This window comes from Anser brachyrhynchus (genome assembly GCF_964034855.1).
Source record: "Anser brachyrhynchus genome assembly, chromosome: 6".
Classification (NCBI taxonomy): domain Eukaryota; kingdom Metazoa; phylum Chordata; class Aves; order Anseriformes; family Anatidae; genus Anser; species Anser brachyrhynchus.
Genome location: NC_137700.1, coordinates 42,940,277 through 42,957,146, shown reverse-complemented (window position 1 = coordinate 42,957,146; position 16,870 = coordinate 42,940,277). Strand labels below are relative to the sequence as shown.

The 16,870-nt window shown below is 45.2% G+C and overlaps 1 long non-coding RNA gene across 8 annotated transcripts in view; it reads right to left on the bottom strand.

Moving 5' to 3' along the window:
* The window catches only part of LOC308197349, an 84,810-nt gene that overhangs the window by 28,630 nt on the left and 39,310 nt on the right, over nucleotides 1-16,870 (bottom strand). For all 8 annotated transcript variants that reach the window (XR_013952836.1, XR_013952837.1, XR_013952838.1 and 5 more), the window contains exon 2: nucleotides 2,952-3,064. This is a non-coding gene — a long non-coding RNA (uncharacterized lncRNA). The remainder of the gene's footprint in view (nucleotides 1-2,951; nucleotides 3,065-16,870) is intronic.

Genomic DNA, 16,870 nt, shown 5'->3' with positions numbered 1-16,870 from the left:
AGCATTATTATTTCCTGCAAAACGCTGGCCAGGGTGTGTCTGCAGCCCGTGGTGTGCAGCAGGGGCCGGAGGAGGACACCTCGCTCCGCTCTCGGCGTGGGGCCAGCGCACGGCGCCCAGCGCACGGGCTCACGAGGAACGAGCTCAGTGCTCTCCGCTCAGTGCCCAGGCTTGCCCGCAGCACAAACCTGCCCCGATTTGGCAGAGAGCTCAATGTTTGCTTACGAGAGCGAGCGGAAAGCAGATCTGAGCGGGTTTCCTCGCCGCAGCGCTGGCCCTCCTGCGCCTGCCCTCGCTGGCCCTGCGGGCAGCCGCTGCCCCCGTGCTCGCCACCTCCACGGCACTGCGCTCGCCACCGAGAAGAATCCCCAAAGCAGGCTCACTGTCGAGCTATCCCTCACGTTTCTGAGGACTATTGCCAAGCTAACACACAGATGATTTTTCTTGGCATCTTTATTTTTCAATGATGTTTTTTCAACGCTTAGCATTAAGCTGAAATATTGTTTGCCAGGGATCACTGCCCATCAGGTGCTTTATTACAGATGAAATTAGATTTCTTTACAGTTGCACTGGAAGAGTAGAGAGAGATAATGGGAATAGCTTTTCAAAAATTGACGCTCATTTCAGCAAAGCAGGGAACAAATATCCCCCCAAAATCTAAGCCTCCCCCTTATCAAATTAAAACTGGGTTTAAAAAAATAATAATAATAAAATAATAAAAAAAGCATCTGGAAAAAATATATATTTTGAGAAAAGTGCATTTATAGTGCTGAGAATATCTTTTTTTTTTTTTTTTTCCAGCGTGGATATTTTTAGTCCTACAGATTTAAATATCGGTTTGCTTGTTTTCACTTAGAGGGCGATAGTCAAAACCCCACAGCTGTTAGCGAGGGGCTGTTCCCGAGGAATATCTTCCCCAGGGGAAAAACAAAACCAAAGGTAAGTTTTGGAAGCATTTTGTGCCAGGAAGACAAAGCGCGGTGCTGCAGCGATACCCGGCGCTGGCAGCTTTCCACGCCGATGCAGCCGCGGCGCTCGGCTGCTGCGGCGGCTGGGTGCTGCTGTGCATGCGGCTTCTGTGCAGAGAAGGCACAATAAAGCAAATATTGGCTCTTCCACAAAACGTGTTAACTTTGGGAGATGACAGGCAGTTTCACAACAAGTGCATGCCTTCAAACGAGGAGATTTATTTTCAAAGGAAACTCCTTTTTCCTTTTTCCTATTTCTCACGTCTGAAGTCGCTTTGAAAGGTTTCAGTGAGGGCTGGGGTTTTGGGGGGCGAGGGGGAGGATTTTATTTTTTGGCTTCCGATCCACTAAAGAAGCCTGCATTTTGCACCTGCATAATGCTAAAGGCAGAGGCTGGATAAAGCTGTAAATTGTTTAACAGCCAATCTGGAGAAGGAGCAGTGCTCAAAAACATAATACCTCTGGAAGGCTGGAGGCAAGATTCATTTAAACGGTTTTCACTGTCATCGATGTCACCAATTTGAAGCTTGTCTTGTTTACCGGATGAAGGTTTCACACTGTGTCAATGTTCTGCCAGGATTCGGCATTAAAATGAGCAGTTAGTACAAGTCAGCCATAAACATGGCAGATCTGTTAGACTGGCAGAAGCCACTGCGAGCTCCCTGGTGCAGCTTTTAAGCACTTGGCATGCTGCTAGCTCAAACTGGAGAGGGGGCTGTGTGCATCATTTGGGCCTGAGTGCAATGCACTTGAAATAATTACTTTAATCAGCAAAAGTTAATTACTTTAAATCATAAATTAATGGTGGAGCATTTGGCAGAGCCTGATGTGTGTGGCGAAGCTGTCAAGCAAAAATCACAGGTGAACCTGCGACCCCTTCTCAATATCACTGGATGAAAGAAAGGCGCTCACCTACTGTGCGTGCCACTTCTGCCGCATTAAAAAGAACTCTTTGTAACAGGAGAACAGCCACCTTAAACTGTCACCTATAAAAAAGGGACTATAAACAAGCAGATTGCTGCTAAGCAGGTGCTGCTGGAGGAGTTGGCCCTTGATAATAATAAGATCTTAAAATGGCATCTGCCTTTATTTTATAGCACAATTGGAAAGATGGTTAAAAGTAATAAACCCAGCTGATATGTTTTATGAGTTAGTAGTTAGCAGTGTTTGCTGGGGACGAACCAAAGATTTTGGGGGGAGACGCAGAAGAGCGGGGAGGGCACGCCCAAAGGCAACGGGCCGTGCGTCTGAGCGCACACGTGCCCGGGAAGCCGCGCAGGTAGCGGGGAGCGCGGCGGTGTCGGTGATGTGTGCGGTGCTCCCCCAGCCCCGCGCTTCTTAGGCTGCGTTTCCTATCTCACCTGGCAGGCAGCTGATAATTCCAGGCTATGCCTTCAAAGAGCTTTGGAAAGCAATGCAGATCCGTACCGTACAAATACATCCTTCGTGGCTGTTTGCCTTAAAGAGCAGCCCGCATTTGGCTTTGCCGTGCTTTACATCACTGCTTAAGAAGACGATACACATTTTATTGCAAAGCATCTGGCGGAGTAACCCATAAACAAGTTTCTGTTTATAATAACTTTAAGAAGTTGTAAACAAAAATGAAAAGATAAGGCAAAACCACCTAAGCACAATGCCCAGCTCTGAGAATTAATGGGGAAGTAATTTCTGAAATGCAAAAGAGAAGGGGAACAGAACACCTGCAGAACAGTGAAGTTTGACAAAATAATTTCAGAATCTATAGAACAATTATAAGGTTAAATCAATAAAAAGGAATAATATTGTGTTTCATTTGGGGCAAAGGAAGGATGTTTGGGACTAAGGTCACGAGCATATTCATGGCTAAGACCATCTATACATTTAACATGCACATTAAATATTAATACACATACTAACTTATGTATGTTGAATTTAATTCATTCTCTAAATTAACTTTAATTACAGAATGGGATCTTTTCAAAGGAGGAAAAGAGTCTTGGGTACCTCGATGCTCTTAAATTTTTCAGGCTGATCCAGCAATTCCAGAGTCACAAGGGCAGCGCATCAAGCACACGCTGAATCTCTGTGACGGTTGGTTTGGAGGTTGTCTTCACCAACTAAATAGACAACAAAAGTGAAAACATGTTAGAGAGATTTTATTCAGTCCTACAAAGTATTTCTGCAAAACACAAGAGTCATTTTACATATTTTTTTTTCAACCTCCTTCCCCATAAAAGGTGTTGAAGGGGAAGAGGTGAGTGCAGGGGGCTGGTAGCGCTTCTGGTGGTGCTGGATCAGGTGAAGCCCCCTGGAAGGTGGCTCAGGCCCCCCAGCCACTCGTCCCACCACAGCCCCATCACCCACAGCCCCTCCATGGTGTCCCACGGGTTTGGGTTGGCACCCGTGGTGCAGAGCAGCCACCTGAAGCCAGACTTAGGAACTGCAGCTTCACCATTCTCCATTCCACTGGGTAGACTTCAAGCATTTTTCAAATCCCTGTTCTTTATTTTATTTTATTTTATTTATTTTATTTTATTTATTTATTTTATTTTATTTTTATTTTTCATTTTATTTTTTATTTTATTTTGTTTTAAGCTGGGAGTGGCAGATGACCCGATTTGTATAGGGCGGCTGTGCTACCTCTTTCTGACAGCACTTAGTGGTGCAAAAAGGCTAATTTTTCAGATTCTGGAAGTGCTCTGTTTGCCCTAAAGTACACCCTACTTTTGGTCTGGAGGTTTACTGCAGTTTTATTCCTCTCCGGCATGGAAGAGGAACTGTCAGGAACTTTTGGTGCCAACAGCGCTGTCGAAAACTGTCAATTTAAGCTGTGCTGAGGTTTGTTCCCAAGCTCAATAATTCAAAAGTGTTCAAATGAGCTCCACATTGACAGCATTATTGGTGCCCCTCCTAATCTTACAAAACACACTAACCTACAGAACAGCATTTTGATTAAATTCTTCAACTTTCCATGATCCTAAACACTGTTTTATGCATGACCTTGAATGCACATAACCAGAAATTTTCAATTCACAGAGACCTTCTCTTTGCAAAATATGGTAAGCGCATCAGGAGCGGATGTCTAAGTAACAGTAACAAAATTTAATCAAAGATTGCGGTGGACAACTGCAGAAAGTCAGGCTCTCCCTCAGCAATATAACTTGCCAGAATACTCATTGCACAGGTTGCCAGATAGGTGACTGAGTACAGAGGCTGAAATTACTTCCCTGGGCTTTCCTTTGTTCCGTGGAGGTGCTGAAGTTTGCAATACCGCTATTTATTATCGGTGTCCTTTTACTCCACAACGGTTCAGGTCAAGCACGGTGGTGCCTGGGGTCGGGACCTCCACTGGTGCCAAGGAGTAAACATCCCCTCGAATAACCCAAAAAGAGGATGCTGAGGTCTGGGCTCGTGTCCCCAGAGAAAACAGTGCGCAGACAGGTAGGGCACAGGGAAGAAGAGGGGCACGACACATGTGGGTCTTCTCAAGGCTTCCCCCAGCAATGCAGGCCCCTGGGGAGCTCTACGAGCAGGTCACTCACTCATCAGCATGACTGCCAACCTCCCCATGTAAAAAATGAGAGAAGCTCACTCATTGAACCAACTACCCTTACTTCGTGGCAAGCCCCGAAACCATCTGCGCCAGGGGTGCCTTGGATGCCGCAAGGACCGCAGCTTGGCTCACCAGCTCCTCCCGGGACCTTCCCGAGCCCAGCTCCATCAGTTTTTCCATCCCTAGGATGCTACTGCCCCAAAACACCAAGCGTGGTCTGGAAGGTGTTAGCAAATACATGAGAATTTTGATTTCTTTATGAGCTATTCAACACATAAAATCACTCATGCTCTGCAAGAAGCTAGTCCGCTCATCTGGCAGGCAAAATCCCCCACAAGTTCAGGACTCAAATGCTGTTTTGCACAACGAGCTAACACGCAACAGTTTGCATTGCAGGGCTTCTGCTGGCTGCCCCCAGCCCCTGCCCCATGCCTGTTTTCCCAGGCACACCAGGATGCTCCACCACAGCGAGGAGCACCCAAAGCGTGCAGCCGGTGCACGCCGTCGGCAGCAGCAGCCTGGGACGGGGAGCAGGGAACTTCACTCTACAGGCTTCCCCTGCATATCTATTCAGGAAGCACTGGCTGTTTCATCCAGAAGCCACTTCTTTATTAGTATTCTACCCAAAACGGGCAGCGAGGCAACTTGATGCTAAGAAAGAATGGACTTAACAGAGCATTCATTTTTTTCTATTATTTTTTTTTCCTCGGCACCTAGGCTGTTTCAAATTAAAGAGAATCCGGCTTCAGGAGGCAGTGCTATTTTAATCATTCCAATGTGTCCAGTACGGGAGATGAACTCAAAAGGTGAATATTAAAAGTAGTTGTGGAATTCAGTCATTTCACGAATGAACACATAATAGCCAAAGGCAAAACCGGAAGGCAACTTCACTTCCAATCAGTGTTTTCATTTTATTGAAACCAGATTGGAATTCCTGGAAAGAAGCCTACATATCACATCTTTAATACTAATTTTCATATACTCCAGTAAAACTGTCAGGGTGAATCAGTTGCTGAAGAAAGCTTCCTGTATAATTTACAGATGTACCTCCCTGTAGCCTGCTATTTCGTCCTGGATCAGAAACGTGGTTTTGATCACGCTCACAGATTTCCTCTCACCTGTACAGGTTTTCGTTGGCTCTAATTTGATTATTAAAATTGGACTTTTCATGGCAGAGCTGGTGATAAAAGTAAGCCAACTGTGGGACACTCAGCAAGGCGTTACTTTATGGACATGTATACACACACACCCCCTGATCTATCAGCGGGGATGCACGCCTGTACACAGAACCATCCCACAGATCCGTCTTTTTAGAACGAAATAACGCTTGGAAACCAAACCACGCCGTCTATTCGGTGCAAATATCTTCATCTCTCCAAGACATCAAAGAATCAATAAGCGGCAGAGGATTTCCAAGCAGAGATAAATATAGCACTCGGACGATTACCCTAAGAGTATTTCCCCTAAGCCTCGCGTCAAGCCCCGCGCTGTGTTTGAAGTGGGGTCCGGCGAGGCTGCACGGCCTCCGCCGCCATTCGGCTTTGCACTGATAGCCGCTCTTTGTGTCGTGGTTCCCTGCGGGCTGCCGGGACGGCTTGCCAAAACCCTTCCTGAAGCAGTCAGGAGAAAGAGGGGCGAGAGCGAGCTCCCGGTGTTTTCATCCCCCCGGTGCTGCGCCGGGCAGTGCGTCGGGACGGATGCGGGACGGACAGAGGGACACACGGGTGGCTTTGCGGGAAGAGGTGCTGGGGTCGTAGCCGTACGCCTGCACCGCTCGGCTTTGGGGAGTGTCAGCACTTCCATTAAAGCTCCATTAGTCTGGGGTTTATAACTCATCTGTAAAAATTTGCTCAGGCTGCAGGAATTTGGCAAACAAGGAGTGCGTGGTGGATTTTCTTTTTTCGCTGCTCCCCTCCCCAGTTGTTAAAAAAAACATGGTTTGGCTGCTTTTTAAGCATCTTTTGACACATGTATAAAATGTTTATTAGTTTTAGACATTTCGGTGCTTGTAAAACTCAAAATTATCTTCATTATAAAAAAATGAAATTTAAGGAAGCTGGAGGGCATCTCTGGAGACTTCGATTCAAATCCTGACGAGGCCACAAGTATAAATAAGAGCTTACTTGTCTTAGACTAGCCTCTTTTTACATGCTTGACAAAACCAGAGTGCTGCGCTGGCACGAGGGCAGGAGATGGTGCCATCTCCGCTCGCTTTGCGCTTGGCAAAAGAGCCCGTTGTCCAGCCAAAGGCAGGAGAAAACCTGAGCAGAACTGAGCATTGAAATCCAGTGTTAAATATTGTGTGTTATCCTGTAACCATCTAACTGTGGGGGAGGGAGGAGAGAAAGCGAAGGAAGAAAATAGAGAAGCCAGTGTTTGAACAGCCAAGTATCACATACAATGCGCTCCTTTAGCCAAAACCTCATTTTGGCTTTTTTGGGGGATGAGAATATGTTATGTTGTCACACAGTGAGGAGAATAACGCCCTGGCTGGACCCAGCTCCCTGCACCTTAACACAGCAGGATGCTGCCTAACCCTACACATCTGAACAGCCCCCATAAAAGTCAGAACTTCACCGAGACCACTCATCACACCGCATCTGGAAGGCAGAGCAGGAGGACATGCTATGTAGGTCTCCAAATTTCACTCCTAAGACAGCAACAAAATCTGCAAGGCAGTTTTAATGTGCTTGGCAACGATCAGCAGTGATACACTGCAATATGCATACACCAACCCCTTTTGACTTTAAGTTCTGTCAGTGCCATCTAGTTCACTGTGTGATTTTTTAATTTTATTTTCCAAATATAGGGTGATTTTCTTCTTTTCAATTAAAAAAAACGCGCGTTAAAAATGTATCACGACAAGGCTGGGTAGCAAAGTGGGTTAATGCACAAGCAATGCCCCTCCAGAGGCTTAGTTCCAGAGCTGGCTTAGGGGTCTGCCTGTCATGTCACGAAGTCACTGCTCACTGCCACAAACGGCAGCGGCTGCAGGCGGGCAGCCCAGTGCCGGGATGAAAGAACAGGTCACCGCAGGTCAGGGCTGCAGCAACATGTAAGAAAGGAGGGCAGAAATTGTATAAATTCTGAACGTCCAAATCAGGTTCAGCCACTTCTTTAGCTTGCAGATACATACAGCAAAGTCAATCCATAAGAAGTATACCAAAGAGGAGGAGGGGGATTGTTTGTTTGTTTGACATACCAACGGAGTTGTAATTTTGCAAACCCATACTTAAGCGTATTCATAATCAGCAAAGCATGTAAACATACCCCGAGCTTCAAGGCTATCTTAAGCGCATAGTTGAACAAAGGCCTAAATCTGATAACACTTACAAATCTATAAACGTTTCAATGTTTATGGTACAAAATTAACTTTGCACTCCAAATTAATGGGTTGCATTTCATCTAGACAGAAGAAAATGATTCAAACTTGCAGCAATTTCAAAAGCAGCATTTTCCACAGTGATTGTGCTAAGCAAGCTGGTAACACTCCGTATCTTGATCTCTCCTCCTTCTTCTTTTATGTAGAAGCCATCAAGATGGAAATACTGAACCCTTGAAAACAATTTTTCTAAGTTGGTCTTTTTGTCTCAGTGCCTTATATCTAAAGAAGATATATTTAGAAAATATATCTTCTAAAGAAGATATATATTCTTATATCTAAAGAAGATATATTTGGAAGGCATCTTCCAGGCATCTTCCCAACTGTCGTAGGGTTACTCCATAAAAAGTCCAAACCTAAACCCATTTTCCCTATTCACACTTCCAACTATAATATCCAGCCTGCATCAACCATGTACAGTCTTCTGTGTTACTGTCACCCCTCAGAACAGCTTTTTCTCAGGAGTTTCAGTCCCTCTGAATGCATGGAGATTTGGCACCTCCAGCACCTGTTTTTCCAATGTTGCAGCAACATCAACTTTAAGCAACTCTCGGTGGATGGATGGAAATTAGAATAAAGGCATTGACTGTACATAAGCAAAAGCCCCACCAAAACCTAATACTTCAAAAGGCACAGATGCCTTACACCACAGAAAGAGTAAATGTTTGTGTGTATGAAATGCAATTTAAACTGTTTCCCAAACTGCTCATTGCAAATAAGCTACTGGAAAGATGACTCCATATTTGCTCCTTTTGCATGTTTTTCCCTATGCACCCATTGTAGACCCCATAACAGCCCACAAGACAGTACTGGTCTGTATGGGCTGCCCCTCTGACCTCATAGGACAGCTCTTTCCTCTTCAGTTTTGCTCAATTATATTACATAACAAAAGGTGTCATAATTACTTCTGGGGAAAAAAAAGAAAGGAGAAAAAAAAAAGATTTTTATCTTCTTGAGTAAAATTTACAAAAAGCAACATGCAACTTTTTTATGTCCATGATACTGAATCAGTAGTGACCAGCACACAGGCCCCTGGGGAAGGCAGAGACATCCCCATTAGCAATCCAAGGGCATTTGGTGCAGCACAGCCCTAAACACCTTCTAATGTAGCTCTTCCATGCTGGGAGGATAAAAGAATAAAGCCAGAATATTTCTGCTTAATAATGTGGAGACTATAAAAACAAAACATAGAGATATCAGAAGTTTAGCACAAGTCTCTAAGCCATAGCATTCACAATAATCCTTCTTGCAGTATATTTGTTTCACCGACTCATGAAAAAACTTCAGGACCTGAGTGTGAAGGTGAAGTCCCTAGTAGAGTCTCAGACCTATTAGTCAGGTCATTTTGTCCAGGCATCGCATATTTGACATGCACTTTAAATCTGTTTTGGGGACAGTCCTATTAACTGTCTTAGATTCATGAACCTGGAAATAAGATGATCAAATGAGTATTGACCTGTTGCCTCAGTGGCGACAAACTCCATGCACCAAATTGGATCAGGAAGGTGGTATCAGTGAAAGAGCTTGGGTATAGCAGCATATCCACGAGCAGATCTCCTTTGCACTGATTAGTAGGGCCCAAAACTCACAGACCCAAAAGAAACTTTCAGAGCCTCTCTTGTCTCCCTTCCTCATTTAGACTAGCAGAGGCCGCCCTGGTCCTCTGGAAACACGAGGCATGTAGAGCCCCTTCCAGTCATACCACACAACAGTATTTCTCATTACTGGTTGAGCTGACTCTTTCGTTTTGATGACACAAAGCCATGCACTCAGGTCGTGGTACCAGAGAGGAATTTTTTCCCACACAAATCCCTAACTAAGGGGGACCATGGATGCAGGACCGACATGGAAGCTTTTATCATTATGCGCCCAAGATCAAGTCTGCTTAAACTGACTAAAATGTTAATCTAATGGGATAGTCTGGAAATGACTCCCCTCCAACACAGATGGGGCACATGTAAGCTCCAGTCCCACCAGGGAGAAGCCCATGGCAAAATAAATAAATAAATAAATAAATAAATAAATAAATGAATGAATGAATGAATGAATGAATGAATAGAAAAAGTTCAACCATTCCCATAGCTTACACTCCTCTGATAAGGAGAGATGAGCAGAGAGAAGTACAAGAATAGAGAAAAAATAAAACCACAAAATAAAGCACAATGACAGATTCCCTTTGATGGGAGTGGCCAAGGAACCCAAACCTGAGACAGACTGAGAAGCACCTTGAGAACTAGTGTCCAAGATTTCATTTGAGTGTCAAAGTTCATAACGGCCAAAAGGATGGATCCCAGGAGTAATTTTTCGGTAGTTCCTGAGCATAAAGCAAAGATAAGACTTTGGATCCCAAGGTACAAGCCTTTAATATTTACTGATCAAACTGAGGACTCCACATTCCTGGCAGAGAAGCAGAGCAGCAGACCTCTAACCTCCAGTGTAATTTTATCACTGTGGAAACCTGTATTCCACCAGACAAGGCTTCCTGTCGAAATCAAAGAGCTGTCATTTTCTTGGAGGCTCTCAAAGCAGAACCAAAGACCTCTTTGGAGGGGAGGGGCTGGGTGGAGAGGGGGAACAGCAATCATGTTTTTGAGGGAAGCAAAGTTAGAAAAAACAAACAGGAATTTCCTAGTTGGGTCCTTATTCCAAGCCATGACTCAGGCCTGCATTTTAGGAGTGGAGAAGAAAAAAGGCCCCGTTCCTTCTGCTTGCCTGAGAGGGGAGGATGACAGCAGGCCTGAAGCGCATGACAATGCAGTAGGCCTGAAGTGCACGGCAATGAAGTATCACAGCCGGTGGCACCTGGTACAGCAGTGCCTGTCCTCCTGCCCCTGTACTGGCACACCGAGCCCACCGCTGTGTGGGCAGAAAGCAGCTGTGGAGGCCACAGCACCAGCTCGGCCCAGGCCTTGCTTCAAGGAGGAGGTGATGCAGCAGCCCTGGGGAAATGGCGCAGGAGGACACGAGCTGCCTTCCACGGGAAGCAATAGGGAGACCTCTTCCTAGCAGGGAAAGGTCCCACATAAGGGGGACACGGGCCACTGCCTGCCTCTGGCCTGCATTTTCAGGCACTGAGAGGATTTGGCCACAAGGTCCCGATCACACAGGACAGGGGCACCAGAAGGGGTCAGCAGGCTGCACCGCTGCTACCTTCACCATGTCTCTCAGTGTAATTTGCAAACCTCAGAAGCTGTTTTTTAAAATTACAACCATTTTTTCCTGTCTTAATTTTGGTTTCCATTGCCTAGAACAAGCTAGCCTGGGGCTGGCAGCCAGCACTGTGCCTTTTGGAGTGGATGAGGAGAGCCTTTGTCCTGGCTCTGGAAGGCCGCCAGAGCAGAGGCTTCGGGATGGAAAGGCACGCACCTTCACAGCAACATTTTGTCAGATTCCCCCCCTTTTGGGTAGCGTCTAATATCGCATCTTGGGTCAGCCAGTGCAGACAATTAAAATGAAAATCCCACAAACACCGTCAATGGTTGCAGAAGGCTGGGAAAAAAAAAATCGCAAGGCTTATTTTCCCAAAATAAAATCTCTCTCAGAAAACATATCAAACCAGCCAGCACTCAGCACTGTGAATAAAATTATCAGACTCAATAAATATTTTATGCTCCCATTCTAATTGCCAAAAAAAAAAAGTTAATTTCTGAAGCAAAGTTTTTTTTCATCTTTATTTTTAAACCCTTAACATAATGACTGAATGCCTAATATGAAATTGATAAATTTTTAAAAGGTTTCTTTGAAAAAATTCAAAGCTGAACTTGAGCAGAAGACCACAGGGAAGTCTATAATCTTTCGTCGGACGCCTGGCACACCACCGCTCCGGCCGGTGCCAGCATTGCATTCTGACAGAACAAGTGTTGCATGAGATGTGAAGGATGACTCCGGTCTGCCGAAAAACCCTGGAGCAGGTGTTCCTCATCCTCATTTGCAATGGAGCATGGCCCCTGGCTCAGTGAGCTGGAGCAAATGCGCTGGCAGGACCCATCATGTACCTGCGTGCTGAGATGCACTAATGATAATGGATGCAGGCCTATTAACCACCCCATTTGTAATGGCACACAACGCTGATTGCTCGGGGAGTGAGTCAGCGGCTTTCCAAGAGGGAGCAGGGAATGCCGGGAACCCATGATCCTTTGTGCATTCCTTATGCTCTGCTGGGTGTACAACTCTGTTAGTCTTTATTTAATAACACAAATGAATACATGATCTGCTACATGATTATACATGAAGATAAGTAGCTCTGGGCAGCGTGGCATCAGCCTGGCTGTCTTGGGCTGCGGATCAGCTCCGCTCACGCCTCGGTTGCGGCCTGAGCCACGCCAGTGTCGGGGAGGTCCCCAGCTGGGCTGAGGCTGTGAAGCACCGAGCCCAGGGCACAAGTCAAGGGTTTCAGCTTCAGGCTTTACAGAAAGCTCCTGCTTATCTTTGGGTGAACGTTGCAGCGCAGCTAGGGAAAAACTTGTTATTCAGCTCCTGCCCCCCCATCAACGTGCTTTCCTTGCAAAAGAAAACCCACAAGAGTAACCTCTACAAGGAGGTACTCGTGCACCTTGCTTTTAAATAACTCCTCGCTTCTCTGTTTTGTCTAAACGACTCTTGCTGACAGCCTGCTCCCCCCAGCTTGTGGAATAACAAGGCAATTCTGAAAGGACACGCTCATGAAAAGCAACTGTTAATAAATAGATCACATTACTTGTATGCACTTGGTGCCGCGGCCAACTTAGTTAAATAGTCACTTTTGGGCCAGAATATTGCAATCAGCAAAATACACTGTAATTATTATTGTAAACTTAACTACTGGATTTGCCAGGTTCTTGGCAAAACCAAATAAGCTGCTTACACTGTCTGCTTAGCAGCAGCTCTGTTTTGATTTCCTTGCAAAATGTGTAAGAGGGCTCTTTTGTTACATTTTGCAAAATAGGCGATTTGGTTGCCAATTTAGTCTAACAGGCAAATGTCTCCAATTATTTTGCTTAATAAAGTGCTGCTCTCTGTGCACAACAGGCAACATGTGAAAATAAATAAGAAGGATCAGATATTACTTGAAGTTCCAACAACCACTTTGTATACATATAGTTCCCACTGCAATATTTTATATTTGAAGCTTTATGGGGGGGGGGGGGGAAGATCTGTGCACATAAATTCAAAGACAACTGCATCAAAAATGACTGCCACATTCTGGTAGCTTTACATCACTCCAGTAATGCACACAACTAAATATGGCTTAACAGTTGATTTCATTAATTAGTTAAGCATCTCTGTATCTAAATGTACAAAGCAACTGCAACCCACCCACCAGACCGGACCCAGCATTTCTATTTCTTCTGCTTTTTCCTTGACAGTCAAAGTTTTTAGTTTGAACAACTGTTCAGGCAAACAAAATAAAAAATAATAATAATAAAAAAAAGGATGCATAGATGCATCACACATCCACAGTCTTCCCATGGTCAGGTAAAGCCCACATATATATGTCTGTGCAGATATATGCAAGAGCAATCATGTTAAGGGAAATTGTGTCCGCTGGTCCACGATATATTTCATCCGTGCACGTACAGCTCGTGAAGACCGAATGTGAGAAGAATGAAGAATGGAGACTTGGCCAATAAATGCAACATCCTAGCATTGGCAATTAACCATACAATATTTTACAATTCTAGTTTTACCCTTGCTCAACTCATTGCTTTAAAGACCAGACTTGGCATACCAGTCCCCCACCCCCCTGTACACACAAATCGCTTTGCTGGCAGTCACACTGCAGCCATCAAAAGGGCTGGAATTTCTCTATATGTATTGTACAGTATATTTCAAAGGAATTTTTCTGCCATGCACAGTATATCAATACTCAATGTGGGAGTAATTTAACTTCTTAATTTATTGCAGCAGTAACAGCATTTTCAAACTGGTCATAAAATATTCTTGTACTCTTCTAATCTGGGTTTTCAATGTTCTATAATGGGAATTCTATGAATAATATTGGGAAGTGAGAGATATTTTATACGGTATCTCTAAGGGAACAGTGTTATTGCATAAAAGTTAGGTGACATGGGAGAGACTGATAGAGGTGGTGTTTAAAAAAAATTTACCCTTCAGGATTTGTCACATGAATAATAATGATTTAGTGACATTTTCCCTTCCTAAAAATCAAATCTACCAGAAGATAGGGTTACGGAAAGTACGCTTTAATTATGGATGCCTCCAAAGTACAAAGAGCAAACTCAGCTATCTAATGGCCACTGCAGACTATCCAGCTACCCTCTGTTGTCCACTTTTGATTATATTCTTATTATTTGTGGATTCTGCTATTATTAAGCCCCCGTGAGATCAAGGCCCTGGTATAGCACATGCCTCAGACAACAGGTGCAAGCACCTGGGGGAAGGATTTGCGTTGCCCCCCTGCCCCGCTGGAGGGGAGCAAAGGGCAGCTCCATCCTCCTCCTCCTCCTGCAGAGGACGGTCTGCAGCGAGCCAGGCACCGAGCCTGTCACATCTTCCTCCAGCTAGCTTCTGAGCAAGAAACATGTTTTCTAACCGCAGGATGGAAGATGATAGATGTCCTTCCATGGGAGGTTTGTGCGGATGCTCAGATCCACAGTGCAGCAGCGAGCGCCGCAGCATTTCCAGCAGCGCTGGCACAGCTCCCCTGTAGATTATTTTTTGAATTTCCTTTCAAGGAGATTTGTCCTCTGATGCTCCCTAGGGGTCAACACCGGCCTGCCCATCACCTTTCTGATAGGCATACAATTTTGCTTTTGCTGCAGAGGGAAGCTCGTCCCTCCTCTCAGTCGATGCTCAGCCCTGAGCCCTCTCGCTGTGCCGAAGCCTCGCAGGTGACACCAGGAGCGGGCAGGTGGCATCGCCTCCCCCGGCCCCGGCTTTTCCACCTCGGTTTGCATTTTTGCAGCAGCGGGTTTCCTGTTATTGTGCTTTCTGGTTTTTAGCACTCGTGGTGAAATTTATTGTTGTAAAGCGCCCTAAGCACACTGGCAGGGAAAGACAATTACCCAGCATTTCCAGTCTCAGAAAAGTGTAATTGTGATATATCTGTGTGCTGCCTTCCAACCGAGTCCTACGGCCGTCGCCGCAGCTTTCCAACCCAACACCGGCACCTTGATGCGCTCTCTCCAGTGCACCCTGCAGGAGGAGCTGTGCCCAGGGTTCTGCACTTGGAAATAACCTTAAATAAATTAGGGACTCTGTATGACGTGCAATGGATTAACAATTGATGCTAGTATTTTACCTCATAAAAGTATAATTGCGATTGCAAAATTTAAATGAAATCTTATCCCGAACCTCGCCGTTACGTGGTGCATGGCTGGCGGATGCAGAACAATTTCGGTGACACTGTTTTACAGGGAACCAGTCACTCATTTAACCCAAAGCATTTCACGAAGTACCAAAAGCTCAGCAACGTGTTGCACCAGACACCACCTGGTTTCCCCATGTTTTTTCTGGTCACCCCTCAGCAGCTTTTCTGGCGTGAACTACCAGTTCCGAAATAAGGAATGGGCCAATGGTTTCTCCCAAGCTCACCCCAACAGTGAAGGAAGGAACACATGGGACCTTTCTCAAACACCAGGTGCAGGGAATGGACATCTCCAGGGAGCGCTGTCACACCAGCTTCATTTCTGAGGTCTAGAAAAATCAGTGTTTGAAATACTGTCCTATTGTACGTACTATTTTTTCCTCCTGTGTTTTAATTTGCTGCCGTTTGGTCATTTATTCAGAAACTGAGCACCAAGAATTAAGCATGATTGCCCAAGGGATGGCATGGAGCTGTCCTGGGCTGGCCCAGAGGTCTGTCCGTCTCAGCAGCCCAGCACCTGTACTTGTTCTCCAGGCAGAAGCCACCCCATAGCCTTGACCCACTGGGTGGCTTCCTCCTCCTCCCAGGTGGAAGGGCCACAAGTGTACACATTCCACTTCATATACAAAAGAAGAAGAATTTGTTATGAGCCTGGGAAGAATTTGTTATGAGCAGACTTGAGAAGGATACAGGATGGATGCAAAGGACAAGTGGCAGAAATTCTCCTTGTTTTCATCATCACAGAGTTTCACACCAATTCAATACTTTTTGCAAAGCCTAAAGCTCACTCTCCTGACCGCGTACTAGCTGAGCTTCAGAAACCTCTAACACAGACCAAAGGAAGCAGGATTTCCAGCTTCCTCTTCATGTATTTGCTCATGTGTGCACCCACAGACAAGTATACAGACAAATAGAAATTTTTCCCATAAAAAAAACTTTCTGGACAAAGAGAAGGATCACAGAGTACCAACAGCTCAGGCTAAGTGGTGTTTTTTTCAGTGGCACTGTTTATGCCTTCTGCTATGGATAAGGCTGAGAGAAACAGTAATGCTCCTGACTCGGCCACCCATTTGCAGAGAGCTGGTCAATGTGAAAACATCTGGAGTTTGGTGACTGCTCCCTTCAAAAATTAAGAAAACTGGATTTCCAAGAGTTTTGTCAAACCTGAGATGTTTCAAACAAAACATTTCAAGCTCAAATAAATTACTTTCTGGACACACACAAAAAAAAGTCTTTTTCAAGACAAAAACATTTTCCTGGAAAATCTCCAAGCATTGCTTTTGCCAAATTCGGAGTTATGCTCGAGGGAGAACAGAGTACCTTTGGCACATCTGCTGAAACTGGAGGAACTGTGTCTCTGGTATGGTGAGGGAGGAGGAATGTAGCAACTTAAGCCTGCTTTCTGGGGTCAGGAAGCACACAGAAGAAGTGATGAAAAACAGCCCAAAGCAAGAGGAGAGCGATTTAGTTTCTCCTCCACGAGGCCTCCTCAGCAGCTTGAGGGAAGGGGGGAAGGAAAAGAGGGGAAAGCTAGAAAGAAAAATGAACGAACAAAAACCGGAGGCTTTGGGTTTTTTCCTTCCCAATCTGCAAAGGCTTTTGTAGAGATATCAAAATCAAGAAGAGAGAAATCGGATCAAAACGACTGAGCAGATTCGCTTGTAGCAGAAAATAACATTGGC